Source organism: Rattus norvegicus, chromosome 19, assembly GCF_036323735.1.
Source record: "Rattus norvegicus strain BN/NHsdMcwi chromosome 19, GRCr8, whole genome shotgun sequence".
Lineage (NCBI taxonomy): Eukaryota > Metazoa > Chordata > Mammalia > Rodentia > Muridae > Rattus > Rattus norvegicus.
Window position 1 is genome coordinate 32,730,002 of NC_086037.1, and position 18,329 is coordinate 32,748,330.

Below are 18,329 nucleotides of genomic sequence, written 5' to 3' on the forward strand. Positions count from 1 at the left end.
ATATCCATCAAAGGGCAGCTTTCTGATGTCAGCCTAATGAGCAGCAGGGAAATGTTTGTGGAATGTAATTAGATGTGAACAGTCACACTAGACATTTATTTCAAGGGTACACCTGGCATTTCCCATGATTGAGACTGCCACTATGTCTCTCTTTCCCTATGGAGGGTAGTGGGCAGAGGAGGCCTCCTTTAGCTCTGCTCCGAATGCAGCCTGCCCACACTCCAATATCTTTCCCCTGCTGCCTGATCTCTTGGGGACCCTAGCCAAGCCAGCTGAGAGCTCATATCCATTTGCTACAAATGAGAAAGCTGGCGTTTTCCTTCCGTTGGCCCGAGGCACAGTCTTCCAATTTGAATTGCACATTAACAGCATTTCTTCTGTTAGATGTTTGAGGATAATCTGACTCTTCAGATATTTCTCATCCTTTGGGTTTACAAGAGAAAACACATCTGAGAGGCCTGTGTTGGAATTTGAGACCCTTCTAGAAAGTACCTTTAACTCCAGACTGCCAAACCCAGGTTTTTCAATTACTCCACACAAATTAACTTCAGACTCTCTCTGCACAGGGCCATCACAGCAGCCTGGGCTACTTTTGTCACTGGCTTCTAAACTAGCCTCCCACCAAGCAGGCCCATTACGGAGCCTGTTTATAACAGTGCCATTAAAAGTGAAGAGCTGTCAAGAATCCCTTATAACGATGTTGGAAACTCTGTCCGCGAAGATTTTTTAATGACTGGATGGTTTTTAAAAAGGCAATGGAACACTTTTAATGAACTATAATGTAATAAATCAATCACACTCCCCTGCCTTGACTGCACCATCTTCATATTTATTGCAGCTTACAGAAAACCACGGCTAATCCTTTCCCACCCACCCCCCACACCTCTGCAGGGTTCAAGGAGACATCGAGGAACAGCGAATTCATATTTTAAGAGACACATATTTGCCTTCTGTCTTATTTACCAAACTCAGTCTTCAAAGTATCTATGGAATGTGGACTTTATTTCTGGTTTGTTCTTTCAAGAGGCTCCTATGAAGATTTTCTGGTCACAGTCAAGAAAGCCTAACTACCAAGTTAAGAAAGGAAGATTTACCTGCAGAATCTCAGAAACCCAGAGAACTGAGGAATGCTTTGAATTTTGCCAGGGACAGGTAGGAATCAGGAATGCTGTGGGAGCTAGGAATTAAGAATGTAGCAAGTGTCCTATAGCAGGACAGTGGACAGGATGCTGCTGTCACCTCCCTGGCCCTGATATATATATATATATATATATATATATATATATATATATATATATATATATATATATATTCTTTTTGCCTCAAGGTAGACAGACAGCTTGCTTGCTCCCTGGCCACATGGTGTGAGGAGGGGAGGAGGGAGAGGAGACAGGATCACTGCTTCTCATGTTGGGAAAGGGGCTTGTGATTTGCTATCCAATATAGATGGCACATAATGGGAGAGGTAATTTCCCAAAAGGAAGTCACTGAGCTGTTCAAAGGTGATCTTAATTAAGGGACTGTCAGCTGCTGTAATAGATAATATGCCCAGTTCTCCTTATTGGCTTAACATGGGGGACATTTGCCTCTCACTTACATAATAGTCCTCTTCGGTTGTTCCTCATTAGGAGACTGGAATCCCAAATCTTTCCATTCTAGCTCTATGCAATGACGCAGAATTCCCTAAACCCATTCTGTGACTCTCTCACATCCCAGGGAGGCATGTAACACTTCCCTTGGCCTTTTTCAGATGGATGTTATTTCTGCCCACATTCCATTGGTTGGCACTCAGTCACGTGGTCTCAGAGAATTAATTGCGAAGGAGATTGGGAAGTAGAACTTCAGCCAAGATTGTTGCTTCTCACCAACACTGTGAGCCAGGGAAGGGAGGAGCATGAACCTTTGAAGATTGGAATAGCCTTCGTGGAAACAGAGGAATTAACAGACCCAACAGGTAAAACTCTGCTCTTGAGTTTTAAAGGTATGTATCTCTCTCTCTGTGGTGACACAGAAATTTTCAGCAAAAACGATTTCCTAACATATCACTCCTCAATGATTTCTGACCTGAAGTTAACAGCAAGGCTGAAAAGGCACAGTTAGTCCAAGCTTGCCCCTGGAAAATGTGTAGATTAGTAAAGGGGGGGGGGACTGCTATTTAGCTCATTGGATGCCCATGAAAATGCATTTCAGATGACAGAAGAAAGCAAGAAGTTCACAGTGGTGCCCTGCCCCCACTCGGGCACCACTCGGTTGCAAAGCCGGCCAGCATTTGAAATATTAAAACCTCTGACTTCCCTCTCTACGCAGCACCCCCTTTTGACTCAGCTCCCCAATTCAGCTGTCAACTTGTCTCTCAACTTCATCCCCCCTCCCGCCCCCCTGGGGGGGCCTCTCAGAGACGAAAGTTCCCAACAACACCCCTAAGCATTAAAAAGCAAAGATCTTAGTTGGTATGCAAACATAGCTTCATTTTCACAAAAGAGCATTTCACAAAAAAGCAAAATAAATGCATATTTCAAAATGTCACTTAAGAAGTGGAGAACAAAACAAAACAATAAAAGCAATGGGCACCTGTCAGGGTAATGCCAAGTTGCCTAAAGAATGATTTTTTTTTCCAATGCCATCAAGGTAAGTGAAACAGAATGACCCCTGACCAAGAACACTGCGACATTTTAAAAGCTGGATAGTGTGACACACACACACACACACACACACACACACACACACACACACACACTGTTTAAATATATAATTTGAAATATAGAATTCGAACCAGTGCATATTGTTTGAGGATATTCTGGCCAAGACGTGATACTAGAACCAGAGCAAATACAAGTTTATTGCTTCAATTTCTTGCTTCAGTGCTATGGTTCTTTAGCATTACCTCCACATTAAGCACATTAAGGAAAACTAATAAGCTTAAGCTATAATTCTGACGACTGCCTCTTCATTCCAGGGGAGGCTGGAGAAAGTCCTTGAGCCAGGAAGAAGGATATGGATGCATGCACCCGACTTTGGGTTCAAGTCTTAGTTTTGCCTGGGCTGCAGACACAGGGGCTTTGCTTTTCTAGGACTCAGTTTCCCCTACTCTCAAAATGAGGAGGTTAGGTGACATGATGTGGGCAGCTCCTTCCAGCTTTGGAACTGTTCTCTGATTCTGATTTCACAGGAAACTGGGTAAGTGAAGTACACTTTCCTCTCTCCTGATTTGAGTTACAATCGGCCACATGAATCTTATTCTCTGTCTCACTTCCTGTTGCTTCTGGTTGCCATGCCAACTCAGTAGGTTGTAGACCTTCACTAACGGTGGTACAGGTAAAGATTCCTGTCAGGTTTGCTTGGTCCTGCCTGCCCACGGGAACCAGAATCCTGTAGTGAGACCCGCCCTAGTCTCTCGCAGACAGGAGTGGAGGATGACTGAATCCATAGAGTTTCAGCATGCAGGAAGTTCTTCCACATTCATAATTTCAACAAGAAAGTAAAAGTGTCTCTTCCACCACCACCACCACCACCACGATCATCACATCTCCTAATGAGGACACCTTTCAGCCTTCTGAGAAATGTCATTCCAGCATGAACTTCGTGATGCTTGCCTTGGTGGAGTCCATCTCCAGCCCTAACCAAACCGGATCCCCAGACAGCACAAACCAGAAGCATGGAGGAGTAAATCCAAACTAGGTTGGCTGAAAAGAGACATGAAGGCACCCCATCCTTCCTCCTTCATACAGACAGTTGTAAGTACCCTGGAGAGAGCCCATGTGGCTGAGGAAACAGCTGTTTCTTTTGAGGTCATGGCCAGTCCAGTGGAAGTCTCTTTTACTCTGTTTCCTCATTTTTGTCCCCATTTCTGATACCCAGTGTTGCATACCCCAAGCAAATTCCAATGCTATTTCCTACAGGACAGTGATATGTCAATACCACTCGATGTGGTTCCCTTGATACTGAATACTGTTCCTGGCCTTTAGTGAATGCAGCTTTTTGAGACAGTCTGGCTGTATGTTTGCACCGGCCTAGAACTCACAATCCTCCTTTGTTAGTCCCCACCAAGTGCTGGCATTACATTTTTGTGCCACCTCAGCTCTCTGGGACAGTCTTTTAGATGCCACACCTAAAGTAAACCATTGAGTCTGAGTGAGGCTTGAGGTAACTGCTTCTATGTTAACCCATTTTCCAGTTCTTCAATGACTTGTGTAGAAAGTTCCTGCTTGAAGAATCTCTGTCTTAACTTAATCTCCACTGCTTTAAATAAATTCCCCCACCCCCATCATGGATGCCAGTTCTCCTGCAAAGCCAGTATTGGAATTCATGAGCTCTGAGCAATCATTCTGTTTCATTTCCACTGTGTTTATTTTGTGTTCCGCTTCCCTTTGTGGTGACACTCATTTCCCAGTAACAAGAGTAATATCCATCTTTCCTTTAAATAAATTTAACTGTAAAAATAAGTCAATTAAAATTTAATAAGGACCTTACATAACTACAGAACACTTAATTAACCTTGGTGTGATACTGTTAACAGGAGTTTAGAGTGGATTTATGTGAGGTTCTAACACAGGGTAGATAAAGGATGTGTGCAACTATCTTGGAAACTCTTCCAAAAGTTTCAGATTATCTCAACTGAAAACACAATGGCTGGGCTGGGTATGGTAGAGCACAGTGGGGCATGCCTTTGTTTACGTCACTTGGGAGGCAAAAGAAAAGCCAAACTCCTCGGTATAGAATTTCTAGGCCAACTTACCAGGTTTGGTGAGACCCTGTTTCAACAACAGCAACAGCAGCAGCAGTAACAACAACAACAAGAACAACAGCAGCAGCAACAGCAGCAACAACAACAGCAGCAACAACAGCAACAGCAACAGCAACAACAACAACAACAACAGCAACAGCAACAGCAAAAACAACAGCAGCAGCAACAGCAACAGCAAAAACAACAGCAACAACAACAGCAACAACAGCAACAGCAAAAACAACAGCAGCAGCAACAGCAGCAACAACAACAATAGCAACAACAACAACAGCAACAATAGCAACAGCAACAGCAGCAACAACAGCAACAGCAAAAACAACAGCAGCAGCAACAGCAGCAACAACAACAATAGCAACAACAACAACAGCAACAACAGCAACAACAACAGCAGCAACAACAGCAACAGCAACAGCAACAGCAACAGCAAAAACAACAGCAACAGCAACAGCAACAGCAAAAACAACAGCAACAGCAACAGCAAAAACAACAGCAACAGCAACAGCAACAACAACAACAACAACAACAACAGCAGCAGCAGCAGCAGCATGCTGGAAGGTAACAAAAGGCCCCCCTCTGAGCTTTAAAACCCTCTTTGCTCTTTGTGAACCCATCCCTGACTTCCCCACATGTCCACTTCCTCCTCTGGGCTTAGTCCTGCAGCAGATCTTTGCCAATGTGTTTTACATAGTAAAGAAAGAGGTTTCCATTTGCTGCTCTTCAAAAGTGTGGGTTCTGCAAGAAACAATATGAATGGCCAAGAAAGAAATGAACCAGTCAACCTGCCACCCCCACACGCTTCCTCCTCCAAAGCTTCTCTGAGGCTGGTTTGGTTGCTGGTGTGGCTTCAATCTTGTCATCTGTCAGTCCACAGTCCATCCTGAGCCTCCATTTTCGCTCCATATCTCCAGGATTCACCCCAAAGGGAAGCCATTTATGCCTCCAGAAGCTAACTGGTAGCCCCAGGCTCCTTCTATAACCTGGATGGCATCTTCAGAATCCCCTCCTTGGCAGCTTGCTCTTCCTGGACTCATCTTATCCATCAATGTCTGTCATTTCCCCAGAGCCTTTCTCTGTGGCTTTCATCTTCTCTGGTAGCCCATCATTTCTCCATTTTCTTTGTCTTCCATACTTCCTTCACTCCAGAATTTTATCCCATGCTTGCTTCTATCATGTCCACTGGGATTTTTTTTTCAGATTACCCACTATCCTTAAAACTCAATGTTTAAAATCTGTCTTCTGTAATTCATGGAGGGAGGGGTCTCCAGGCCTAGGAAATACCATCACAGAGAACTCCTCCTAACACCTCTTTCCCCGACACTTACACCTTCAACCACAAGCAGATTTCCTCTTCATGATTTTGGCTTTGTTTATGGGACAAAGAGACTAGAAATAAAGGACATTTTACCTCCCTTTCTTTAAAGGCAACACCCCACAGCAGCCCTAGAACTATTTATAGAGAGAGGGCCTGGGCAGTCTCAGGAGTCAGGGTGGGCTTCACCAGATTCTAGGCTCAGTGGACTAGCAGAGAAAGAGTCAGTGGATCTGTAGCATTTGACTCTTCCCTAAACTCTAGGTTCTAAGAGGACTGAGTATTGATGCTTTGCAGGAGACAGATACATTCATGAGAGCCTCTGATGCAAAACACCCAGTGCACGGTCTCCAACTCTTTCTTTTAAAAAGAAAGAAAGAAATGCAGAGCCAAAGAGGAGTGAGGGAAAAGAAGGAGAGGGGAGAGGAGGATAGAGAGGAGGGAAGGAAGGAAAGCAGAGAGCTCAGGAATGGCTTTAGTCATTGTTCCATCTACGAAGGGTGAGTCTAGCCCTAGCTTGTGACCTTATGGAATTCTTCCATTACTTCTAACCTTCCATGGAACAGCCTCTACATCCAAGATGAAATGGCTTCGGTTGCATTTGTTGAGACCTCTATGGGAGTTAGGATAACAACTTTGAGCTCTAGGTTGTGAAAGGCTCAGGCTTTCTTGCCCTTGAAGTGATGGCCATCCCTGCCCAAGAGTCTGGAAAGAATGGAGCCAGTTTTTTTCTTTTTCTGTATCTCCTTTTGGTGAAGCCCCGACCCCTTTCCGACTTCTTCCTGGAAGAAGCCATGTTGGAATGTTTAGTTCTCATCACTTCTTCTGAGAAAGATCAAGCCCTGGCCTCTGCACACATCACCTGCTTTCCTGGCAGGAATATTGTGTCTTCTGTCAGCATTGCCTCCGAACTGGGCAGAGATGCACATCATCGATGCTCAATAATGACTATTTATTGTTAATGAAGACTGTTGTGGGAGGGAGGTAGAAAGCAGAAGATGGCAGGCAGAAGAAGATAATGAGTGCACTGACTAGTTTCACATCAGTCTAACACCAGGTATGAGTCATTTTGGTAGAGGGATCTCAATTGAGTTGACAGTAAGGAGAGGATGCTTTTGTTTTCCTACTAGTCCATAGGCTTCTCCAGTATAGTGCGTCTCCAGCATTTCCCAGTAGGATGCTGGACACATGTCAGTACTACAAAGGCTTGACCCCTACATTTGAGTTTTGATTCCTTGAAGAAGGATATGAAAAATTCAGTATAGAAGGGGCTTAGAAAAAGCAGGTCAACTTCCCTGGAAGTGTGGGTGTAGTGGATGCCGGTTACCAACCCATCATGTGCAAAATACAGGCTGTTGAACAGCTTGAAGAAGGTAGGGAGAGGATCATTGCTCCTTGGCTTCCCTGAGTGAGAGATTCTATTCACCAGGATGGTTCACTATGAGTAGGCCTATTCTATTTGCTGAGCAACAGGCTGAATTTCCTCAGGGCTGGGTCCTGATGCCTGCAGCTCTGCCTGGCTCTTGCAGATCTCTCAAGGTGTTTGATTTCTCCCTGGACTCCAAGTTCTACGAGGACTGCTAGTTGATGCATCACTGTGCTCAAACTGATCACTGTCTTCATTTTTAAAAGAAAGGAGAAAATTTGGTTTCCGTCCTGAATGCACTGGGTTTGAAACCCAGAGGTCACTTTCTCTTTCTTTGGAGCACTCTTTCACTCTCTTAAATAAAAAGAAAGGCTATATTTTTCCATGGATTAAGTCCAACACAGAGACCACTGCCAGTGTGGAAACAATGGAATTTATCTCCACTGATATAGCTTGACACAGGGACAAGTGCCTGAATTGTTGCCATAGCAATAAATGTGTCGGACTTATGCATGCGTTTTTCTGCTATAGGATTTTGATTAATGGCATTGACTAAATGGTGTGAAGGGGAGAGGCGAGCAGAAGGCTGGAGGAGAGAGAGCTGGCTGCCCAGGCTTTGCTGTAGCCCACGATGGAGGGTGTCAAGTAGGCTTGGCTAGAAACTAGTTAAGCCCAGCTAGAATCTTTTTCAGGCAACAGCAGCATCTGCATGGTGGCAGCAGGGCCTTCAGTGCCTTGAGGTGGTTTAGGGTTTAAGGTCCTGAGGCCAGAGTGGAACTGGGGCCACACCCAGAGAAAGCTCACATTTATCTGGTTCTTTCTAAGCACAAATACTGATCTAAGGATTTTATGTGCCTGAATTTATCTAATTCTTACACAGACCCTATGCATTGACTATTACTACTCTTCTAATAAGGCACAAAGAAAGTAATTAATTGGCAGAATATCCTAGAGGTTGAGGGAGGAACATTCAAACCCAGGCTGTTTGGTTCTAGACCCTATACTTACCTGCTTATGCTGGCCAGTGTATGTTAATTTGACCTAAGCTAGAATCATCTGATAGGTGAGAACTTCTATTGAGAAAATGCTTTCGTAAGATATGGCTATAGAACATTTTCTTAATTAGTGTTTGATGGGGGTGGAGGTAACCCACTATGTTGGTGCTGTCCTGATCCTGGGTCCTATAATAAAGCAGGCTGAGCAAGCCATGATGAGCAAGCCAAAAAGCAGCACCCCACCATGACCTCTGTATCAGTTCCTGCCTTCAGGTTCCTACCCTGCTTGAGTTCCTGTCCTGACTTCCTTCAGTGATAGAAATATAAGCCAAATGAATCCTTTCCTCCCCAACTTGCTTTGGTCTTGGTGTTTGGTACAGTGAGAGTAACTCTAGCTAAGATACCATTGCTCTGTGAACCAGCCTAACAAGGCAGCAATGCTGGAGGGGCTGCAGGTAGGAGAAAGGAGAGAATAGTGAAAACAGCTGGAAGGTCTCTGAGCTCTCTGCCAGGAGGGGTACAAACCTGGCAGTGTCTGCTGTCTCTTTGTGTGTACACTAGAGACAGAGAAGAGAGAATGTTGGAAGTCAGGCCTGGGAGCTAGAAAGTCCTGACTTGAGGCTCAGTGGCTTTGATATGACCTTAGGCTGCTCAGTTAAGCTCTCTAGACCCCTATTTCCTTATCAGTGAAGCACCAGAACCCCCTAGCCTAAGGTTGGGGATATTGAGTACACAGTCTACAGTAAACATGGGCAAGCAGGCATTGAATCCTCAAATGAAGATTGGTTTAGTTTTCTCCCCTGCTTCCCCATCACAGTGCTAGGCATGGGATCCAGGGCCTGCACATGCAAGCCAAGAGCTCTACCACTGACCCACACTCCAGACCAAGCTAATTCTTAAAAACACTCATTTTCGTTGGCTTGGTTGTTCAGAAATCCCTTCTGGCTTGCACACTTGGGCTATGTGAGGAATCTTCTTTCACTTTACCACTCTGCTAGTTCCCATCTTCCTCCTCCTAATTCTTACATGACAGCTGCTTGCCCGCGTACCCTGCCTTCATTTTTATCCTCTTCAGTTGTTCGGTGTTTCCCTTCACTGTGCCTTCTATTGCTCACTGCCCTGAAAAGGCGACTAATTTTAGTTTATTTTTTTTTACAACTAGCCTGATTTCACAGCTTCTGTGTTGTTCTTATTTTTGAAATCACCACACAGAATTTGTTTCTAACTAGTATTTTCTTTCCATCTTTCAGCACAAGAAAAGGCTGCTTTTCCAATATGTCCCTGTCTTCAGGGTGCTGGGGTCACTGGTCTGAATCGTGTGGTCACTCAGTCGCTATTCTACATCATTTACTGTCTGTTGCTACCACTGATGATTTCAGATGGCCATGAGAGTACAGAGCTTAGTGACAGAGGTCATAGAATTTTCAACAAGTGGTCACATTGACCTCTTTGCCAAGGCAATGTTTGAGCAGGTGCCTGAAGTAAGTCAAGAGTGGGAGACAGGGCAGGGGGCAGGGGTAGGGAGGGATAGGCAGACAGCAGCCAGTGCAAGAGCCCTGCACCATCTGCAGTAGCAAACCTGTCTGCTGTGGAACATAGCTTCAGTGTGGAACCTTAGGGAGATTGCTGTCATCTGGGAACATCTTTCATCCCAAGGACCCGAGTTTGTTAGAATTTGATCTAATTCCTAGAAAGAAAGTGATTTCCTGTGGGTTTGGGGGTGGGGGGAACATTTGGATGACCCATGAGAGGCTCCTGTTTGCACTGTAACAGAAATCCTGTAAATTTAGGCATGTGGAGGCCCTGGTGTGGTTTGAGTTTAGGCATATGGAGGCCCTGGTATGGTTTCAGGGTGCTGCAGTATGGCAGCGGTGTGTTTAAGCAGGCTAACTATCACTGAGTCCAGGAGGCCAGGCATTATGAAAACAAAGCATTAGAGTCTGGTCTGTGGCTTTCAGTGCTCTCTCTCATCATGGTGCTCTGTCCTGAGCAGCCTAGACAGGACCCCAGTGTCCTCTGTGTTTGCAGACAGTGAAACCTGACAGTCTCAGTGATATCTCCTTAGAATGTTTCAGATTGAACTGCTTGAGATCACCTGTAGGCAAGCTTTTAACCTAATAATGACAGAATTCAGAGCAGTACTTTGAATTAAACAAAACCCTGCACAGTGCACCTTTTCTGGGAAGACTGTTGCTGGGGAAAGGTTATGGTTTTTGTTTCGTTTCATTTTCGTTTTTGTTTTTAGTTGTCTATGAACACATAAACCCTAGCATACCTTCCGCTTTTTGTGTACTAGATTTTTTACAGTGGCATCCTTCCGTGATCATCAGTGGGAACATTCTCCAGCCCTCGTCTAATGTATTTTCAACTGCAGGGACTGTGAGGCAGCCGAATGTTGGCAGACGGATCCCACTAGACACACCAGGGAAGCACAGCATCCTCTGTACTCTGCGTTAAACCTGCTCTATTCATGTTCTCTCTCCTCCCAGAAGGCTTATCACTCCCCAGACTGTTTTTGATTCATAGCTTGTTGGTTCCAAAGGGCTGATGCATATATCCCCAGTCCCTGACATCAGATTTGGTCATGTGACATACTTAATTTAATCCAGTGCAATGTGATCTTTGAAACCCATGAGCAGATGATTGAAAAGTCCCCAACATTCTTTTTGTGTGTGTGGGTGCTAACCTTGAGTTGTTAGTTCTCTGTGTTTAACACGGAATGCCCATTGAAGCCAATAATTTAGGAAAGAACCATCGGTGGGGAGAGAGAACCATTGCTTTAAGGAAAAGTGAATGTTACAGCATTAGTAATAGGAAAACTATGAGTACCATGATGGTTATAGGGTAACCAATTGGTTCCTAATTGAATATAAGACTTGCTCCATAGAAGAGACTTCATGCCTGGTGCTGTGAACCTAATCAAAAGCCTATAACTAGGGAGACCATAGGACCAAGGGGGAGAATCTACTATATCATTGTTGCTTTGCTAAATGGTTACAGTGGCAAACCGTACTCTAAATACTTATGTTAAAGCCATGGACTTTATGTTGCTCCCAACATTAGTTAGAGAAGCTTCTTTATACAGCGGCGTGATTAATGAAAAGACTCAGAACTGGTCACAACGCTGAGAAAAACGTGACCATGAATGTTCATCTCTAAACGGGACTTCCGCATAGAGTTCCTTCCCTCCCCAAGACTCAGAGGGCAACAGGAAACAATGTGTCAGAAAGAACATACGGGCTGGGGGACAGAAAAGAGTGTTGAGAACCACTGTCTTTTGTATGTGACATAGTGGTTGCAACCATGTGTAAACAGTGTGGTGGTTACCTGCCCACGATGGATCCATTCAAAAGTCCACCATGGATGGGGGAGGAACTCATGAGAGCCCGCCTCTAGCTGAGAACTTTTGGCCTTATGGCTGCTAAGGAAAGAAGAGCAACATTTCTGTGGGTGAGGAGTAACCATCCATAGGTTGCCCATGATCCAGTGGACGGCCCTGTATATGTGCATGGGCATCACTAATTGTATTCAATGGGTTATTAAAAAATAACATGCTATGAATTTGAGAGGGGGGTCATATTGATGGGCTCTGAAGGAGGTTGGAGTGCGAAAGTGGTACTCTCCCTTAAAGCAATGGTTCTCTTGTAAAGCAAAGGTCTCTCTCCTTACTGATGGTTCTTTTCTAAATTCTTGGATTCAATGGGCATTTTGTGTTAAAAACAGAGAATTAAAATGTATTTTACATATGTTACTAAAAAGTCACTGCTCACTAATAGGGGTTTTTCCCTATGAGACCTAGACTTGTGATGTGAGGAGCTCAAGTCTAACACCTTGGCTTTACTGATGAGACATACAGCAGAGGTGAGAAATAAACTTTTGGAAACACCGGTGTTTGGACTATTTGTTACTGTAGCTTTATCTAGCCAAAGCTGACTGCTGTGTCCTTGCCAGCATGAGAGATCTTGTTGGGAAATAACTTCCTCAGATATGTTCCTGGGTGCATGCTGTATCACATGAACACTCTATGAAGGGCATTTCGGTTAAAATGATTGGTGTGATAGGTCCCAGCTTCTAGAAATATCACGATCGTCAGGAGAACGTGCCCAAACTATAGATTCTTTGTGGAAAAACAAACATAAAATCAGAGCCCTTTAGAGCTCGAATCAGCAGAGGAACGGTTGGTTAGCCAGTCTGAGCAGGCTTTCACCACCAAAGCTTCTAGAACTTTCAATACATCGAGCTGTGCAGAATACAAGAAGAGTATGCTCACTTTCCGGAGGATGTCTTCCTCTCTCCCGTGGTGCTAGGCACTGCACCTCTAGTCTCTAGGATGCCAGTCAAGTGTTCTATCGCTAAGCTACATCTTGGGCCCCCAAACAAAGCAAAGCAGAGTTTAAAGACATTCTGTGGGCTCTGTGTTTGGGGGGAAAAACAGAAAAGGTTACCTCTAGGTTACCATGATTTTCTTGTTTTTCCTGCATTCCCATCTCTCCAGATCATCTCCAGTCCAGCATTTGTCTGCCTTTCTCTCCCCTTTCTGCTTGGCCTTCTATCTCCACCCTCTTCTCCTCTCCCTCCCAACCCTACCTTACCTTCCTATTCTCCCCTACCCTTCTCTTCCTCCCCTCCTCCCCTGCCATTTTCCTCTTCTTTCCCCTCTAGGACTCTGCTCAGTCTCTGGGCTCCTCCTCTTGCCCCCTTTTGGTCTTTTAAAGAAACCAGTCAAACATCCTACTTGATTGTCAAGTCCTGTCCCAGAATGGGGAAGTGATGGTGCTGGGGACCCCTCCCAGGTGTGCTGTTTATTTTAAAAGGGATGGACTTTAACATGGCATCAGCCTCCTTAAAGGCGAGATCCTTTGTTCTAGACTCAGACAAAGCAACACAGTCCGCCTTAAAAGGGGGAAAAAAAGCTGTTTCATTTTATATTGGAAAAATACAATGTGACATCTGGAGAATAAATTGTTCAGTCAGCCAGAAATACGCCTTGTAAAAATTGCTTAGGTTTCTGTAACAAGATTATTTACTGAGAGTGTTCACCTATAATACGGCACACTTTTGAAATGGGCCTTTTATGAAACACATCAAGAACTGCAGAATGTATTCAGTGCGTTAATCTACAGCTCTGCTGCACACTTTACCACACTCAGAACAGATTTCAACACTGAGACCATCTAATGAGATAGAAAAAAGTTATTTGCGGTCCGTATCCATTCCAGTCATGTTCTATACTGAGCCCCTGGGATATTTAACATAATGCGGTGGGGTTTTTTCAACACACATACACACACACACACACACACACACACACTAACATATACACACACTCTCTCATGCTATGGCACACGCTTACAGACAAAATATACGACTGTTTGGATGTGTGCTCCATTTTCAACTCACTAGGCCTCTATTTCAGCAGCATACGCAGAGGGCAGACACTAGCTATTTTAGATACCAGAACTTTATAAATATTTAAAGACTTTGATTTAATCCAAATGAGAGCTCTCTCAGGTGCTGTCAGTTACATGACTCCTCTTCTGATCTCAGGGTGACAGTTTGGATAGCCATCTCCTGGCAGTTTGAGGGAGTGTCTTGGTTGGAAGCTGGCAGCTGGGACCGGGCCGGAGGTGGCTGAAGCAGGTGGATGGTGGAGAAGTAGGTCATGTGGGGGAGGCAGGAAAACATGGCTCCTTTCTGACCTTGACTTTTCTTCACTATTCTGAGCCTCGCAATGGGCAGCTCAGGAATAGGTGGCCACACTCTGCTACCCCAGGAACAGAATACCTGTTTCAACTGATGATTTGTTCTGGAAGAGTTAGAGGACCCAAGGCGTGACCCCTCTACTCCTCCAATCACTCAAATTTTATTCTAGCTTGACAATGTTTGTTGCTAGGAGAGCCAAGCACACGATAAAAGCCAGTGTGGAGTTTCACAGACAGGGATAAGACCCATCTTCAAATTTTCTTTCCAGCACCAAAGGTCAAATCGTTTTCTAGCCTCCACTTACCCTTCTTTCAGGAGCACCAACCATCCTCATGGCTGTGGAACGTCACACAGGGAGAGCAGGGGTCTCCTCTCCCGTGTCAGTCGCACTGTGCTGGAAGTTGTCCGGCCTCTGAGGGTTTCTATTGAATGGGCTTTAGCATTTTTGTGCTTTCTCCTTGTGAGTCTCGCTCTCTGGGTAGCTTCCGAGCTCCTTCAGAAAGCTTCTCATCTTGGCTTCCATTCCCGTCACTGGACTGCCATTTTCACCCCTCATGGTCCACCCTCACGCGCTTGCACTCTGTGAAGCCTTCTCTGAGCCTTGGGCTCACACTGCTGTTTCTTGAGTCGCCCATGTAATTTTTTAGATTGTGGGATACAGCATCAAGGATTATGACCTTGACTTGTTTCTTCCAATGTGCATACCCCCACACACACACTGTATATTAGTAAGTGGTGACATGGGGAATAAAAGGACCAGTGTGCTAAGCATAATCACGCTAGGAGTCTAGTCCCTCCTCAATCATTTACTCAGATAATGGCAAGTGTCATTTTGAGCCTCTATTTCCCTTCGTGACAAATGTGCCTGTTACTCATATTGCTTGTCTCCTAAGACAGTTCTTGTTAGCATTAAAAGAAATCATCTTATAAACTGAAAGTTCTAGAATGTCAATAAAACATTGAAAAACACAAATTTTCTGCCTTTATATTTATTCCACGTTCCCGTGGTGGCTACAAAGGAGCCGAGCATAGGTCAGGCAGCCAACAATACAGTTATTGAATGTGGGGTCTGTCATTCTTCTTGCCAGGGGATGTCCCTCTCAGGTCTTAGCTTCCAGAAGCACTCCCATACAGGTATGGAGTAAGCCCCAGAAATGACGAAGTTCTGCTTACTCTTTCCCCAAGGACTCGGAAGCTAGGGCTGCATTCTGTTACTGTTTTCTACAAGCTTGACCTGAAGGATTTGTTATGGAGGATTCTCAGAGCATATTCTGGATGGGGTGTTTTAGTAAAAACCATGACATGACCCCAGCCCACACCCAATACTTCCTTCTCTCAGGAACAGAGTATGCTAATTAATTAGAAGCATCTTTTTTTTTTTTTTTTTTTTGGTTCTCTTTTTCGGAGCTGGGGACCGAACCCAGGGCCTTGCGCTTCCTAGGCAAGCGCTCTACCACTGAGCTAACTCCCCAGCCCCTTAGAAGCATCTTTTGATAAGCCAGAGCCTATAGAGTTTCTCCCTCACTTGATCTTAGCCAAAAGGCCGAGAAGCTATTGCTATAGAGTTTCTTTCTTTAAGAGTACCCTGTCAGTGGAGAGGTGACATGAAGGGACCTCTAAGACCTTGATGGGAGCCCATTTGGTTAGATCGATTGGCTCACCTGGCCAGTTTTTATATTTCTCCATCAAAAATCTTTCTCTTGTATTCTAAAGAAGGTAATGATTTCCCTGGGGAAAGGAGTGACCTTTTTTCCTTTAATTCACTGGTGGCCAGAAAGAATCTGGTTGAAGGTCTTTATAGTAGCCCTGAGGCTCAGGGCCGCTCTGATGCTTGCCTTCAGGCACTTGGCAGAGGCTGACCACGAGGGAGTCAAGCATGCTGGTTCACGTCTGCAATGCCAGCTGCACTTGGGACACAGAGGCATGAAGATCCTGAGTTGGTGGGCTGCTTGGGTTGCATACTAAGAACCCATATTAAAAAAGGAAGAGAGAGAGAGAGAGAGAGAGAGAGAGAGAGAGAGAGAGAGAGAGAGAGAGAGAAACATTCGGATCCCTCATTTTTCCCCAGGAGCTCAGAATCACCATCTCATAGAACTCATTGACATACGGTATGGACCAATCTGGGATGAAAAACAGCATCAAGACTGACAGTTTGTTCAGAAGATGTTGTGGGTTCTATACCATGGCTGGGGTGATTTTGTCTCTTTTCCCTTGTTGAACGAAATGACATAGATCTAAATTCTACACTGCTTTAGGTATCAATCAAGCTTCAGAATCAATGATTCTACCTACGGGTTTTATCCGATTCCCTTAAAGGGCACATGAAGGCAGGTGATGTCTCTTTAAAGGTATTTGAAAGATATTCATGTGATATAAAAATAGAAGGGAAATATTGGAGATGAGGGGTTTAGGGAGGGCTGGGGGATCTGGGAAGTGACGGCAAGTAGAGAGACTGTCAACCAAAAGCTACCATGTGGGAAAGTCATAAGGAAATTGTTGCTTTGGGCGCTAGGTAGGTAGGTAAATAGGTAGGTAAATAGATAGGTAAATAGGTAGGTAGGTAGATAGGTAGGTAGGTGGATGGATGATAGATAGATAGATAGATAGATAGATAGATAGATAGATAGATAGATACATAGATAGATAGACAGACAAAATCTAAAAATGATATTCATTGATAAAAGCTTTGTGATTTAGTGCAGGATGAAGTCCCTTTCTCAGGGGATACTGTTTACAGAGGAAGATTGTGGCACAAGTCCAGGGACAGCTGTGGACTGGCTGCTATGTTGCCATGCACACAAAAGTAAAGTTCATTCCAGGTCAAGAAAGAAGGAGTCCGTGTGGGACAAGGGCTTAACAAAGCTTCTGAAATAAGGAAAGCCATCTATCAAGGGTTCTCAATTGTGATTACACTGAACCTTTAGCAAGTACACTGTAGCCATGATTTTAGTGCTAGTTTGATAAAAAAAAAAACCACATCGGTTTAGGTAGTGGACCCACCTTATTAGAGAAAATGTCCTTAAAATGGAGGGCCTTTAGGGTTCAGATATAAGGATATGGCTTAGTGATGATAGAACCTGTCGCTTTTACCCAGTCTCTTATCTTCTTGGTCATCACCCTCCTAGTTAGTGGTCACTGGCCTGCTGGGTAGGCTCTTCTATTATTTTAGTGGTCATTGGCCTGCTTTAGGCTCTAATACTGTTTTTTTTATTTCAATTTCAAGTGACTGAAACTCAAGAGAGTCATGGGAAAAATGAGTTTAAAAAGGATGCAAAAATCTCAGAGAACCCGGAGAGAAGAGTCACTTGGGATGGGGCCTGAAGAGATTTCATCCGCACTGGTGTGCCAACTAGTGTTGTCATTGTGTGGGTATTTTTTATGCTACCATATTATGGAGATGACACGGGTGCAACTTCCCTGTCATCAATAGAAGACATGGTATCCCAGCAGATGCCTTGGCCTCCCGGATCTTATTATTTTCTTCCTTCTCCCTTGATGTTCCCTAAGACTTAAGCATATGGGTTGTTATTATAGATGTATCCATCGAGGCTGGGCACTCCATGGTCAGTATTTTCAGTAGTAGATTTCTGTAATGACATTCGTCTGCCGAAAAAAAATAAGCTTCTTTGACACAGAGTGAGGGCTAGCTACATGTATTTACAAATTTCACCATTTCTGTTCTGTCAAAGAGAACCTGTTTAGCTGGGGCCAGGTGTCTCCTTGGTCTTAGCAGGTTAGTCTGTGATACACAAAGAGTAAAGAACAGGCCTGCTAATGTGGCCCATTCTTTATAGGCAGAAAGGAAGTTCTTGAAACAGGAGCCTGGGGAGATCACACACACATATACTCATTCCATCTCTCAAAACAGACAGACACTATTTCACTTCTCAAGTGCCTATTCTATAGGTATTTTTGAATGCTTTAGTAAAAGTTAGGTCACAGAAACAAACAAAAAATGAGAAAAGTGTTACTGATCTACACATGGTCAACCAACAGACAGCTTTATAAACCTGTAAGAGTTCAAGCTTTGGTCACACCGAAGTTTCTAGATATTTCTCCTGTACACACAAGTCTGTTTTGCCTGCTTTCCACAAGTTCATTTTTCACCAGGCTTATTATTCTGCCTCAGAGACATGGATTGGATACATGGATGTTCTCAGAGGCTCTATACTGGATAACCCGAAGTCTGATAGTAAACCCAACCTCTGCCTA

General features: G+C 44.3%; 1 long non-coding RNA gene across 2 annotated transcripts in view; it reads left to right on the top strand.

Annotated features, from left to right (window-relative positions):
- The window catches only part of LOC134483617 (uncharacterized), a 13,207-nt gene extending 908 nt beyond the window's left edge, over positions 1–12,299 (top strand). The window contains exons 1-3 of one of the 2 annotated variants that reach the window (XR_010060420.1): positions 1–1,152; positions 1,751–1,954; positions 2,957–12,299. The exon at positions 1–1,152 is cut by the window's left edge and continues 908 nt beyond it. This is a non-coding gene — a long non-coding RNA (uncharacterized LOC134483617). Of the gene's footprint in view, positions 1,153–1,750 lie in introns of both variants that reach the window. The other variant, XR_010060418.1, reaches the window with a different exon arrangement.
- The last annotated feature ends 6,030 nt before the right edge of the window (positions 12,300–18,329 follow it).